The 13323-nt window shown below is 38.0% G+C and overlaps 1 long non-coding RNA gene across 1 annotated transcript; it reads right to left on the bottom strand.

Annotated features, from left to right (window-relative positions):
• Positions 1-1367: 1367 nt before the first annotated feature.
• LOC115923083 lies at positions 1368-2436 on the bottom strand. Its single transcript, XR_004063769.1, has 2 exons — positions 2387-2436; positions 1368-1872 (listed from the first exon to the last, which is right to left on the bottom strand). It is a non-coding gene; the product is annotated as an uncharacterized LOC115923083 (long non-coding RNA).
• Positions 2437-13323: the final 10887 nt, after the last annotated feature.

Below are 13323 nucleotides of genomic sequence, written 5' to 3'. Positions count from 1 at the left end.
CTCTATTAACCTCCCTCCCCCATCCACACCCCAATTACCTATATGCTTTCATCATTTTGGCATTGACTTATTCTTTATTTAACCCCCCCCCCCTCATCTTTATTGTAAACCATTTTTTATACTGTATTTATACATTAGTCTTGCCCACTCTCTTGTTACATTTCCACTTTCTCTCATTAGGAAAGATGGTTAAATCTATCTCGCTGATACCAGATATAAACAAACATCAAAAGGTCGAACACCATACTCAATTCTACACAAGACTGCATCAGACCCCATCTCACCTCAGTCATACAGCATTATCATTACAGAGTGCCTACATCATCATAATCACCAGCATCATCACATATATTTCACAAAATAAGAAAATGAAAAGAACAGAATTAAGCAGTATCAACTAATTTATTAAAATTTATGAACTCATTTATTTTTTTTTATTTTTTTTTGTTTCTATAAAGATCTTTTTAAATCCAACATGACATCAACAAAAGGATGGCAAATGGATGGGGGGGGGGGGGGGCTGTCTCTTGAATTCAAATTTTTCAGTTGTAAAAGTTTACTGTAGATTTTGAAAAAAATATTCAATAATATCAACATGCTATTTTATTATGTAAAGAACAGGTATATACTGAGTTTTATGAGTACTTTATCTTACATTGGACATTATTGTTGTTGTTTTTACTACTATCTGTATTATCATTATTATTACTACTATTATCATGATCATTGTCATTATTGTTACTATTAGTTGGAATATTTTTGTTTTACCCCAATTTATGGAATTATTTTATAAATAATTTAAAAATAAGATCTGAGAATGTATATTATTATCTAGATCTATTATTTTTAAATTATATTTAAAATAATTCCATAAATTAGGGTAAAACAAAAATATTCCAACTTTATGAGCGACAGTGTATAATTATATTACTACAGTATTACTATTGAACTACATAATTTTATAACCCCCCCCCCCCTTCAATTTACTATCCAGTACAGCATCCCTAATATTTTTGTCAGAACTTGACTTAAGATTAAATATCAAAAAACTATATTCCATGTACACGCATTTAAAAGAAGATATGATTACTTTCATGATCCTCGATATATCTTCTTCTTATTCTTCTGGTAATCTTCAAAAGGCGTTGTAGCCTTTCACGAAGATGAACTAATACTAAAGATTACAAGTGGTGTGAGGAAGACAGACTGTTTTTAAGTGGGATAAGGAGAGTAGATGCCTCAGAAGTAGTCCCTGGCAGCTGGACTGTCAGCATGCACTATATTTGCTGGAAGTCAGTTCCATTAACTTTGGGACAGAGTGTTGGGCAAATACAAACTTGTCTATGTCGCTTCTGGCTTGGTGCAACTGGAGGGTCATGTCATGGTACTTCCTGCTCGTGATTTGTTAAAGCCCGTCTGTACTAGTTTGGCCAGGGGGATTAGACCACCCTGCAAGGTCACTGACAGGTGGTTATCTCATCAAATCAGCTCTCAATTAATATAAGAAAAAGAGGATCATGGGGGACCAGTAGGCACCGATTAGGCATTGTTTGCTATATAGAGGGCGCAAGTAGCTATAAGTAGTGCAGTGGGGAAATTTTCAAGGGAGAGCGGAGAGACCATTGACTATCTTGTGCACCATTCCCAGTCTTCTTGCAGAGTGCCTTGTGGTTGTAGATATAGTAGGCAACTAAAAGGTGCTGATCATCTCAGTCAAACTGCTGGTTCTCTTGTGGTCCCCATTGTGAAGTAGCGTCCTGGACATCTGAGATGTTGTAGGGATCCCAGACACCGGAACAGTTCTCAAGATGAGGGTAGACAAGGGACTTGTACAAAAGAAGCCTGGGAATCAAACCTTCTGCATGGGACAACCTGCATAATAAAAAACAAAAAGAGAGGAGAAATCAATAAGATTAAAACTGCTGCATTATATTGGATTTTGAGAAATAGTACCTCCCCACTTTTTTTAGGTCTTGCATTTTAATTTTATTAAAAAATGATAAACTTATGTCTATCTGATAGGGCCTTTTTTGAAGAGAAGAGTAAAGGTTTAAATGTATTTCCAATTATTTTAAAAGTAATTTCCAATTTATTTTAAGTTATTATTTGCTAGACTTTTGTGAACAAAAGTTTGTTAGATATAATGTAATATTTAGGAAAAGTACCTTTGAGTACATCTTTTAATATGCTGAGAGAATAAACTGTAGCAACACCATAGTTTGTCACCTAAATAAAAAGCTAGAGAATAATTGAGAATTACAAGATATAATGCAACACAAGATGACAGTTCCCCAAATCTTTGTATATAGTCCAAGTCGAGTGTGGTGTTCGCATGGGCTTAGATTTATATACAGCCTGAATATTTTCGAACTTCATACAAACATACCTTGCCAAAGTTCAACTTAGGTCTTAGGTGTCCTGTTCCTGATTAGATACATTTGTTGATCAGGTCCTGGTGCTCTTTGTTGCACTTCTGTGATCATTATCTGCTTCTTTGTTCCATAGCATCTACATTAAAAGAAAACAGAAACTTAGTAAGATTCCTGCTAATATCATAATGCATGCATAAGTTATCTGTTTATAACTTTGTTCATGTCCTTTAGAGAAAGAAATATCCATGTCTATGTAGGGTTGGATCCAGAATTCTCACCAACATAAAACTAAGGAGTGGCATAAAATCCTGAAAATAAACTAATTATTTCAAACAAGCACAATGACATAACTAACAGCGAAATCAGGGGAAGTGGGAGGTGGGGAGGGGGGGGGGAGAGACACCTTTTTTGTTTTGTTTTTGTTGTCGTTGGTAGATCTAGCCTAGATCTACATTCAAACTAAGCTGAATCTGGACCTGGATCACAATAAATGACACATGTGCACGACTAGTCTAGTCTAGTGGATCAAAACGAGCCTAGACCCATGGCTTTGGAAGTCTTTGCTACAAGCTATAGATCTAGATCTAATTGCCTATTTTTAATATTATTAGTAGGTGGCTCTGGACCTAGATCTAGACCCGTCCCTATGGCTATGCCACATCTTAAAAAGGGGGCACAGAATGATTGTGCACCCCCCCCCCCCCTCCTTAAACTTCCACATTGATCCACCTAGATCTAGAGGAAATCTACATCAGGCATTTAGACCCTATTTAGAATTTTTTGTAGAGTACATTAGGCTAGAATCTAGCCCTAGATCTAGGCCTAGATCTATACTAGATTCGGGGTTAAATGCTGTTTAGGGTCTAGAACTCTATAGACTTCTAGATCTAGATCTACTTAAGACAGTGCAACTGCTAGATCTAAAGTTAGGCCTGCATAGCCCGAATTTTTCTGTCTCTTCGTTCGTTAGCCTCCGATTTGGTAGGGTCGGCTAAAGAGAGGAGCCGACCCTACCCAAATCAGAGGCTAACGAACGAAAGAGACAGAAAATTCAGGCTAGAATATGCTATGAATACTAGTCTAGATCTAGGCTTTACTGTAACACTAACACACTGTAAAGTCATAGCCGCGCCAGCTCAGGAAACGCAGTCGCTTCTTGGGTTTCAGCCGGCTAGCACCGGCGGATTGAAAATCACATTCTGCTCGACGAGATCTCATCGGCTTGGACTAGCAATGAGCCATTTGCGCAGTCTACAACAGGTCCACATCTACGACCGATTACTATCGGTAATCAAGCTATGAACTGAACTTAAAATTATGAGATGCGCTCTAATGAATAACCTACGGTAAAATCCTGATTGTTTCTAAAAATATTACCGTCGATGACTTAATTAGAGTTCATTCAATCAGTTAATACTCTTTGGTCAGAAGAAAGAAAAGAGGATGGGGTAGGGGGTTAACCGGGTAATACGTTGGACAATGCGGGGAGCCGCTCACTGCAATGACGAACACATCACAATAATTTCAGAGACTTCAACAAAATGGATCTTTACTTACTTTTCTTGATATCATAGGGTATCACTTCGATGTCATGTTCGCCTGAAGATTTTTCTGCTCACTAAGATGTACTTGACAAACTTCTATTATAATAGAAATTCACTTAAAAGAAAAATGTTTCATTGTTCGTAATTGAATAACTTGAAAGTCGCAGTTCATACAACCGCCATTTTCGTGCTCAAATCGTAGGGAATTCTGGGAATGAAAAAAATTTTATGCATGACCTAATACATAAACATTTTGTTCGATGGCCAATCAACGAACAGTAGTGGCGTATTTTTTACGTCATTGCTCATGAATATTCATTGACCCTCCAAAACCGTCGTTCAAATCGGACAAAACCCCAATAATTCATCCAATGCAAAACCTATGAAATGTCAAAGGTCACGATTTAGTTGGCCCTCTAGTCCTCCTACGAAGGACATACTGTGTATGATCGAATCTCTTTGCTTAGTAGTATGTATCTCTATGTACGCTACCGATAGAAAAGTACAAGTTCCTCGAAATGCATGCCGGACAGGCGTATGAAAGATGACGTAATGCTATCGAAATACTATGAATGAATATTCAAAGCAAATGGCGTACGAACGAAGTCTATTATGTAGAGGCTCTGTTTCCTGTCTAGGACTGGGACTGTAGTCTGATTTCAAGAAAGGAAAACAATTTCGGGACAGTTCAAAATAATGCTTGGGAAATGGAAATTCAAATGATACCGTTTTAAAAACCAGAAAGATATGGTTTGAGGACAAGAAGCAGGATGTAATTCATTGCTCGGCAATCTTGACTGTATTTAAAACAGAGCATCCAATATACCTGATATTTAATAGTACTGTACAATGTCAATTAAATAAAATAACTAAATAAACAAACAAAATAATGGACCTCTTTAGCCAAGACTGTGGATTTTTATTGTTGAGCACTAAATGATTCTGCTCGGTCATACAGGCTAGGTGGGGGAATGCTTTCAATAGACTTAAATTTGAAAGGCCCTTTGTATCACTTCGTGCAAAATGACATAGGGCACTTCTAATAAATTTATACGAGAAGTAAAACCCTGTTCATCATTGTTTTCGTGTTGCAAAGTTGTTTACAGACGGAAAAGGGATAGTACGGGACTGTAGAGAGTGAATAAAACTAGGAAATTATAATTGCAAATGTAAAACAACGTTGTAAACCTAGCAATAAGAGGCTCTTGAATGCAGTTTTTAAATGGACATGGCTTTGGGGCTACCGCTACTACCGCCGCAGGCTACGCTGTCGATTGCCAGCTAGCTGTCGATTGCCACTAGCTGTCGATTGCCAGCTAGCTGTCGATTGCCAGCTAGCTGTCGATTGCAGCTAGCTGTCGATTGCCAGCTAGCTGTCTAGATGGGAACCCCCCTGGCGATTAATGTGGGGGGGGGGGGGGTGATTTTTCAAATTTTCGACGGCCAAACAAAAATAGTGCTCTCATACCCCCCCCCCCCCCCCTCCCCCTTCCCCCTCTACCACTGAGTGAAATATCGGCCGGCACGATTTTTTTTTATTCAGCACATTAAATTTCAAATTGATTTCAAGTTTGGGCCCCCCTAAGAAATCCTGAATCCGCCGATACCCACCCCCCCCCCCCCCCCAATAAAAATCCCAAGGCTCCCCTGTAGTTTTTTTCTACATTGCTCCCCCCCCCCCGCAAAAGGTCCCTATTTTCTCATTGTTTTACATCAACAACAACAACAACAATAATATTTATTATAAAACTCCAAATTGGTTTGTTTTTATAAATAATAATATCTGCCCGGCAAAATATTTGAAGTAAGTATGTAGATTAAGATCATCAGACTTTATTACACTGATGAGGTGTATTGGGTTCTCTTCACTTGTCTCTTTCTGGCTCTCTTTCTCTTCTCTCTCTCTCTCTCTCATTGGGACTGAAAAAAAGTATTGAATGTAATAATGTTTGATAAATAGATAAAACAGGATTCCTGTCCTTCTTGTACTTCGTAATATAATACTTACCTTGCTTACAAGTTATTGCAAGCTCATTGTATAGATCAATAAGAGAATAGCAATAAATATGGACTTTGAGTGAGATCAAAATGGGTTTGACATCAGTTTTTCTTTTTAAAGATTAAAAAAAAAGCAACATGCTGGGTGTCGAACCCGATACCTTCCAGTTACCAGGCGATTGCCTACCCACTAGACTAAAGTGTCACATTGCTAATCTCCATGTTTTTTTTTTTCATACTTATACTTATTGTTGTAGATGTAGCAAAAGAAAAAAACGCAACAGCTGGGGGTCGAACCCGATACTTTCCAGTTACCAGGCGATTGCCTACCCACTAGACTAAAGTGTCACATTGCTAATCTCCATTTTTTTTTTCATACTTATACTTATTGTTATAGAGGTAGCAAAAAAGAAAAAACGCAACAGCTGGGGGTCGAACCCGATAACCTTCAGTTATCAGACGATTGCCTACCCACTAGACTAAAGTGTCACATTGCTAATCTTCATGTATCTCTTCATACTTACACTAATGTTGTTAGATGTAGCAAAAGATGTTTTCTGACTAATTCAGAGAGTCGCTTGTTAAAGAAAGAGTATTACATGCTATTTTTCTTTGTTGAGGGGGGGGGGGGTGTCCCCCTTTAAAAAAGAGATGACAAGTCAATATTATGGAGTGAAGAAAAAAAAATAACATGGGTTTTTATATAAAGGAGAAACTGAGACTCGAACCGAGTACATTGCATTGTTGAAGTGATCACTTTTATCCACAAGACCATTTTGCCTCACCGTGATAACTGGTTCGCTTTGTTGTTAACACTTTCTGCATGCTATGACTTTACAAAATGTGCCGATTTACTGATTTGACGCTTTCGGGATGCATTATTATCATCATTTTTTGTAGTCCGATGTTGTCCAAGATTGCCCGTATTTTTTTTCTTTCAGTTACTGATATTACTGATATAATAGTGAGGTTTTTATGTTTATTATTTAATTTGCAAACTGTGACTTAAACTTAAGTGATATGACAAGAGGCCACTGCCCTCACATAGTATAATGATAGAACACGGGTCTATTCAATTCAGTATATGCTACGAATTCTTAACAGGGCACCAATGAATAGGGAAGCTTGGCTATTCGATTCTGTTTTCAATAGCTTGCACCTGCAATTTTTGAATAGTTACGTAACAAACTACTCAGCTCTTTCTGACATGGCATCAATAATATTAGTGAATTGAAAAACAAACCTGACCCTCCCTTCATTGAGTGACTTTTGTTTGGTCAAATGCGAGGATTACCAAAGAGGAGGTAATAATAGCATTCCTGACATTGCAACAATGACCGCGTTATTTTGATGCATTGTCCCTACCTACCGAAGAGGCTCTTTGTCCTTGTCTGGGAGGACAAGCACTTTAGACTGGGGCTGTAGTCTGATTTCAAGAAAGAAAACCAATTTCGGGACAGTTCAAAATAATGCTTGGAAATGGAAATTCAAATGATACCGTTTTAAAAACCAGAAAGATATGTTTGAGGACAAGAAGCAGGATGTAATTCTTGCTCGGCAATCTTGACTGTATTTAAAACAGAGCATCCAATATCCTGATATTTAATAGTACTTGTACATGTCAATTTAAATAAAATAACTAAATAAACAAACAAATAATGGACCTCTTTAGCCAAGACTGTGGATTTTATTGTTGAGCCACTAAATGATTCTGCTCGGTCATACAGGCTAGGTGGGGGAATGCTTTCAATAGACTTAAATTTGAAAGGCCCTTTGTATCACTTCGTGCAAAATGACATAGGGCACTTCTAATAAATTTATACGAGAAGTAAAACCCTGTTCATCATTGTTTTCGTGTTGCAAAGTTGTTTACAGACTGAAAAAGGGATAGTACGGGACTGTAGAGAGTGAATAAAACTAGGAAATTATAATTGCAAATGTAAAACAACGTTGTAAACCTAGCAATAAGAGGCTCTTGAATGCAGTTTTTAAATGGACATGGCTTTGGGGCTACCGCTACCGCCGCCAGCTACGCTGTCGATTGCCAGCTAGCTGTCGATTGCCAGCTAGCTGTCGATTGCCAGCTAGCTGTCGATTGCCAGCTAGCTGTCGATTGCCAGCTAGCTGTCGATTGCCAGCTAGCTGTCGATTGCCAGCTAGCTGTCGATTGCCAGCTAGCTGTCGATTGCCAGCTAGCTGTCGATTGCAGCTAGCTGTCGATTGCCAGCTAGCTGTCGATTGCCAGCTAGCTGTCGATTGCCAGCTAGCTGTCGATGGGACCTGGCGATGTGGGGGGGGGGGTGATTTTTCAAATTTTCGACGCCAAACAAAAAAATAGTGCTCGTCTCTCACCCCCCCCCCCCCCCCCTCCCCCTTCCCCCTCTACCACTGAGTGAAATATCGGCCGGCACGATTTTTTTTTATTTCAGCACATTAAATTTCAAATTGATTTCAAGTTTGGGCCCCCCTAAGAAATCCTGAATCCGCGCCGATACCCACCCCCCCCCCCCAATAAAAATCCCAAGGCTCCCCTGTAGTTTTTTTCTACATTGCTCCCCCCCCCCCCGCAAAAGGTCCCTATTTTCTCATTGTTTTACATCAACAACAACAACAACAATAATATTTATTATAAAACTCCAAAATTGGTTTGTTTTTATAAATAATAATATCTGCCCGGCAAAATATTTGAAGTAAGTATGTAGATTAAGATCATCAGACTTTATTACACTGATGAGGTGTATTGGGTTCTCTTCACTTGTCTCTTTCTGGCTCTCTTTCTCTTTCTCTCTCTCTCTCTCTCATTGGGACTGAAAAAGTATTGAATGTAATAATGTTTGATAAATAGATAAAACAGGATTCCTGTCCTTCTTGTACTTCGTAAATATAATACTTTACCTTGCTTACAAGTAATTGCAAGCTCATTGTATAGATCAATTAAGAGAATAGCAATAAATATGGACTTTGAGTGAGATCAAATGGGTTTGACATCAGTTTTTCTTTTTCAAAGATTAAAAAAAAAGCAACAGCTGGGTGTCGAACCCGATACCTTCCAGTTACCAGGCGATTGCCTACCCACTAGACTAAAGTGTCACATTGCTAATCTCCATGTTTTTTTTTTCATACTTATACTTATTGTTGTAGATGTAGCAAAAGAAAAAAACGCAACAGCTGGGGTCGAACCCGATACCTTCCAGTTACCAGGCGATTGCCTACCCACTAGACTAAAGTGTCACATTGCTAATCTCCATGTTTTTTTTTCATACTTATACTTATTGTTGTAGATGTAGCAAAAGAAAAAAACGCAACAGCTGGGGGTCGAACCCGATACCTTCCAGTTATCAGACGATTGCCTACCCACTAGACTAAAGTGTCACATTGCTAATCTTCATGTATTCTTCATACTTACACTAATTGTTGTAGATGTAGCAAAAGATGTTTTCTGACTAATTCAGAGAGTCGCTTGTTAAAGAAAGAGTATTACATGCTATTTTTTCTTTGTTGAGGGGGGGGGTGTCCCCTTTAAAAAAGAGATGACAAGTCAATATTATGGAGTGAAGAAAAAAAAATAACATGGGTTTATATAAAGGAGAAACTGAGACTCGAACCGAGTACATTGCATTGTGTGAAGTGATCACTTTTATCCACAAGACCATTTGCCTCACCGTGATAACTGGTTCGCTTTTTTTGTTAACACTTTCTGCATGCTAATGACTTTACAAAATGTGCCGATTTACTGATTTGACGCTTTCGGGATGCATTATTATCATCATTTTTGTAGTCCGATGTTGTCAAGATTGCCCGTATTTTTTTTCTTTCAGTTACTGATATTACTGATATAATAGTGAGGTTTTATGTTTATTTCATTTAATTTGCAAACTGCTGACTTAAACTTAAAGTGATATGACAAGAGGCCACTGCCCTCACATAGTATAATGAATAGAACACGGGTCTATTCATTCAGTATATGCTACGAATTCTATAACAGGGCACCAATGAATAGGGAAGCTTGGCTATTCGATTCTGTTTTCAATAGCTTGCACCTGCATTTTTGAATAGTTACGTAACAAACTACTCAGCTCTTTCTGACATGGCATCAATAATATTAGTGAATTGAAAACAACCTGACCTTCCCTTCATTGAGTGACTTTTGTTGGTCAAATGCGAGGATTACCAAAGAGGAGGTAATAATAGCATTCCTGACATTGCAACAATGACCGCGTTATTTTGATGCATTGTCCCTAAACCTACCGAAGAGGCTCTTTGTCCTTGTCTGGGAGGACAAGCACTTTAGACTGGGGCTGTAGTCTGATTTCAGAAAGGAAAACAATTTCGGGACAGTTCAAAATAATGCTTGGAAATGGAAATTCAAATGATACCGTTTTAAAAACCAGAAAGATATGGTTTGAGGACAAGAAGCAGGATGTAATTCATTGCTCGGCAATCTTGACTGTATTTAAAACAGAGCATCCAATATACCTGATATTTAATAGTACTGTACAATGTCAATTAAATAAAATAACTAATAAACAAACAAATAATGGACCTCTTTAGCCAAGACTGTGGATTTTTATTGTTGAGCACTAAATGATTCTGCTCGGTCATACAGGCTAGGTGGGGGAATGCTTTCAATAGACTTAATTTGAAAGGCCTTTGTATCACTTCGTGCAAAATGACATAGGGCACTTCTAATAAATTTATACGAGAAGAAATAAAACCCTGTTCATCATTGTTTTCGTGTTGCAAAGTTGTTTACAGACTGAAAAAGGGATAGTACGGGACTGTAGAGAGTGAATAAAACTAGGAAATTAGGCAAATGTAAAACAATTGTAAAATAGTTAAACACGTCGATTGCCAGCTGCTGTCGATTGCCAGCTAGCTGTCGATTGCCAGCTAGCTGTCGATTGCCAGCTAGCTGTCGATTGCCAGCTAAGCTGTCTAGATGGACCCCCCTGGCGATTAATGTGGGGGGGGGGGTGATTTTTTCAAATTTTCGAGGGCCAAACAAAAAAATAGTGCTCTCTACCCCCCCCCCCCCCCCCCTCCCCCTTCTCCCTCTACCACTGATTGAAATATCGGCCGGCACGATTTTTTTTTATTTCAGCACATTAAATTTCAAATTGATTTCAAGTTTGGGCCCCCCTAAGAAATCCTGAATCCCGCCGATACCCACCCCCCCCCCTAACCCACACACCCCCCCCCCAATAAAAATCCCAAGGCCCCCTGTAGTTTTTTTCTACATTGCTCCCCCCCCCCCCGCAAAAGGTCCCTATTTCTCATTGTTTTACATCAACAACAACAACAACAATAATATTTATTATAAAACTCCAAATTGGTTTGTTTTTATAATAAATAATATCTGCCCGGCAAAATATTTGAAGTAAGTATGTAGATTAAGATCATCAGACTTTATTACACTGATGAGGTGTATTGGGTCTCTTCACTTGTCTCTTTCTGGCTCTCTTTCTCTTTCTCTCTCTCTCTCTCTCTCTCTCATTGGGACTGAAAAAGTATTGAATGTAATAATGTTTGATAAATAGATAAAACAGGATTCCTGTCCTTCTTGTACTTCGTAAATATAATACTTTACCTTGCTTACAAGTTAATTGCAAGCTCATTGTATAGATCAATTAAGAGAATAGCAATAAATATGGACTTTGAGTGAGATCAAAATGGGTTTGACATCAGTTTTTTCTTTTTCAAAGATTAAAAAAAAAGCAACAGCTGGTGTCGAACCCGATACCTTCCAGTTACCAGGCGATTGCCTACCCACTAGACTAAAGTGTCACATTGCTAATCTCCATGTTTTTTTTTCATACTTATACTTATTGTTGTAGATGTAGCAAAAGAAAAAAACGCAACAGCTGGGGGTCGAACCCGATACCTTCCAGTTAACCAAAAAAAGGACGATTGCCTACCCACTAGAACTAAAAGTGTCACATTGCTAATCTTCATGTATTCTTCATACTTACACTAATTGTTGTAGATGTAGCAAAAGATGTTTTCTGACTAATTCAGAGAGTCGCTTGTTAAAGAAAGAGTATTACATGCTATTTTTTTCTTTGTTGAGGGGGGGGGTGTCCCCTTTAAAAAGAGATGACAAGTCAATATTATGGAGTGAAGAAAAAAAAATAACATGGGTTTATATAAAGGAGAAACTGAGACTCGAACCGAGTACATTGCATTGTGAAGTGATCACTTTTATCCACAAGACCATTTTGCCTCACCGTGATAACTGGTTCGCTTTTTGTTGTTAACACTTTCTGCATGCTAATGACTTTACAAAATGTGCCGATTACTGATTTGACGCTTTCGGGATGCATTATTATCATCATTTTTGTAGTCCGATGTTGTCAAGATTGCCCGTATTTTTTTTCTTTCAGTTACTGATATTACTGATATAAAGTGAGGTTTTTATGTTTATTTCATTTAATTTGCAAACTGCTGACTTAAACTTAAAGTGATATGACAAGAGGCCACTGCCCTCACATAGTATAATGAATAGAACACGGGTCTATTCAATTCAGTATATGCTACGAATTCTATAACAGGGCACCAATGAATAGGGAAGCTTGGCTATTCGATTCTGTTTTCAATAGCTTGCACCTGCAATTTTTGAATAGTTACGTAACAAACTACTCAGCTCTTTCTGACATGGCATCAATAATATAGTGAATTGAAAACAAACCTGACCCTCCCTTCATTGAGTGACTTTTGTTTGGTCAAATGCGAGGATTACCAAAGAGGAGGTAATAATAGCATTCTGACATTGCAACAATGACCGCGTTATTTTGATGCATTGTCCCTAAACCTACCGAAGAGGCTCTTTGTCCTTGTCTGGGAGGACAAGCACTTTAGACTGGGGCTGTAGTCTGATTTCAAGAAAGGAAACAATTTCGGGACAGTTCAAAATAATGCTTGGAAATGGAAATTCAAATGATACCGTTTTAAAACCAGAAAGATATGGTTTGAGGACAAGAAGCAGGATGTAATTCATTGCTCGGCAATCTTGACTGTATTTAAAACAGAGCATCCAATATACCTGATATTTAATAGTACTGTACAATGTCAATTAATAAAATAACTAAATAAACAAACAAATAATGGACCTCTTTAGCCAAGACTGTGGATTTTATTGTTGAGCACTAAATGATTCTGCTCGGTCATACAGGCTAGGTGGGGGAATGCTTTCAATAGACTTAAATTTGAAAGGCCCTTTGTATCACTTCGTGCAAAATGACATAGGGCACTTCTAATAAATTTATACGAGAAGTAAAACCCTGTTCATCATTGTTTTCGTGTTGCAAAGTTGTTTACAGACTGAAAAAGGATAGTACGGGACTGTAGAGAGTGAATAAAACTAGGAAATTATAATTGCAAATGTAAAACAACGTTGTAACCTAGCAATAAGA

The sequence above is a fragment of the Strongylocentrotus purpuratus genome, unplaced genomic scaffold (genome assembly GCF_000002235.5).
Source record: "Strongylocentrotus purpuratus isolate Spur 01 unplaced genomic scaffold, Spur_5.0 spur5_scaffold_13, whole genome shotgun sequence".
Lineage (NCBI taxonomy): Eukaryota > Metazoa > Echinodermata > Echinoidea > Camarodonta > Strongylocentrotidae > Strongylocentrotus > Strongylocentrotus purpuratus.
This window is presented reverse-complemented; position numbering and strand designations above follow the sequence as displayed.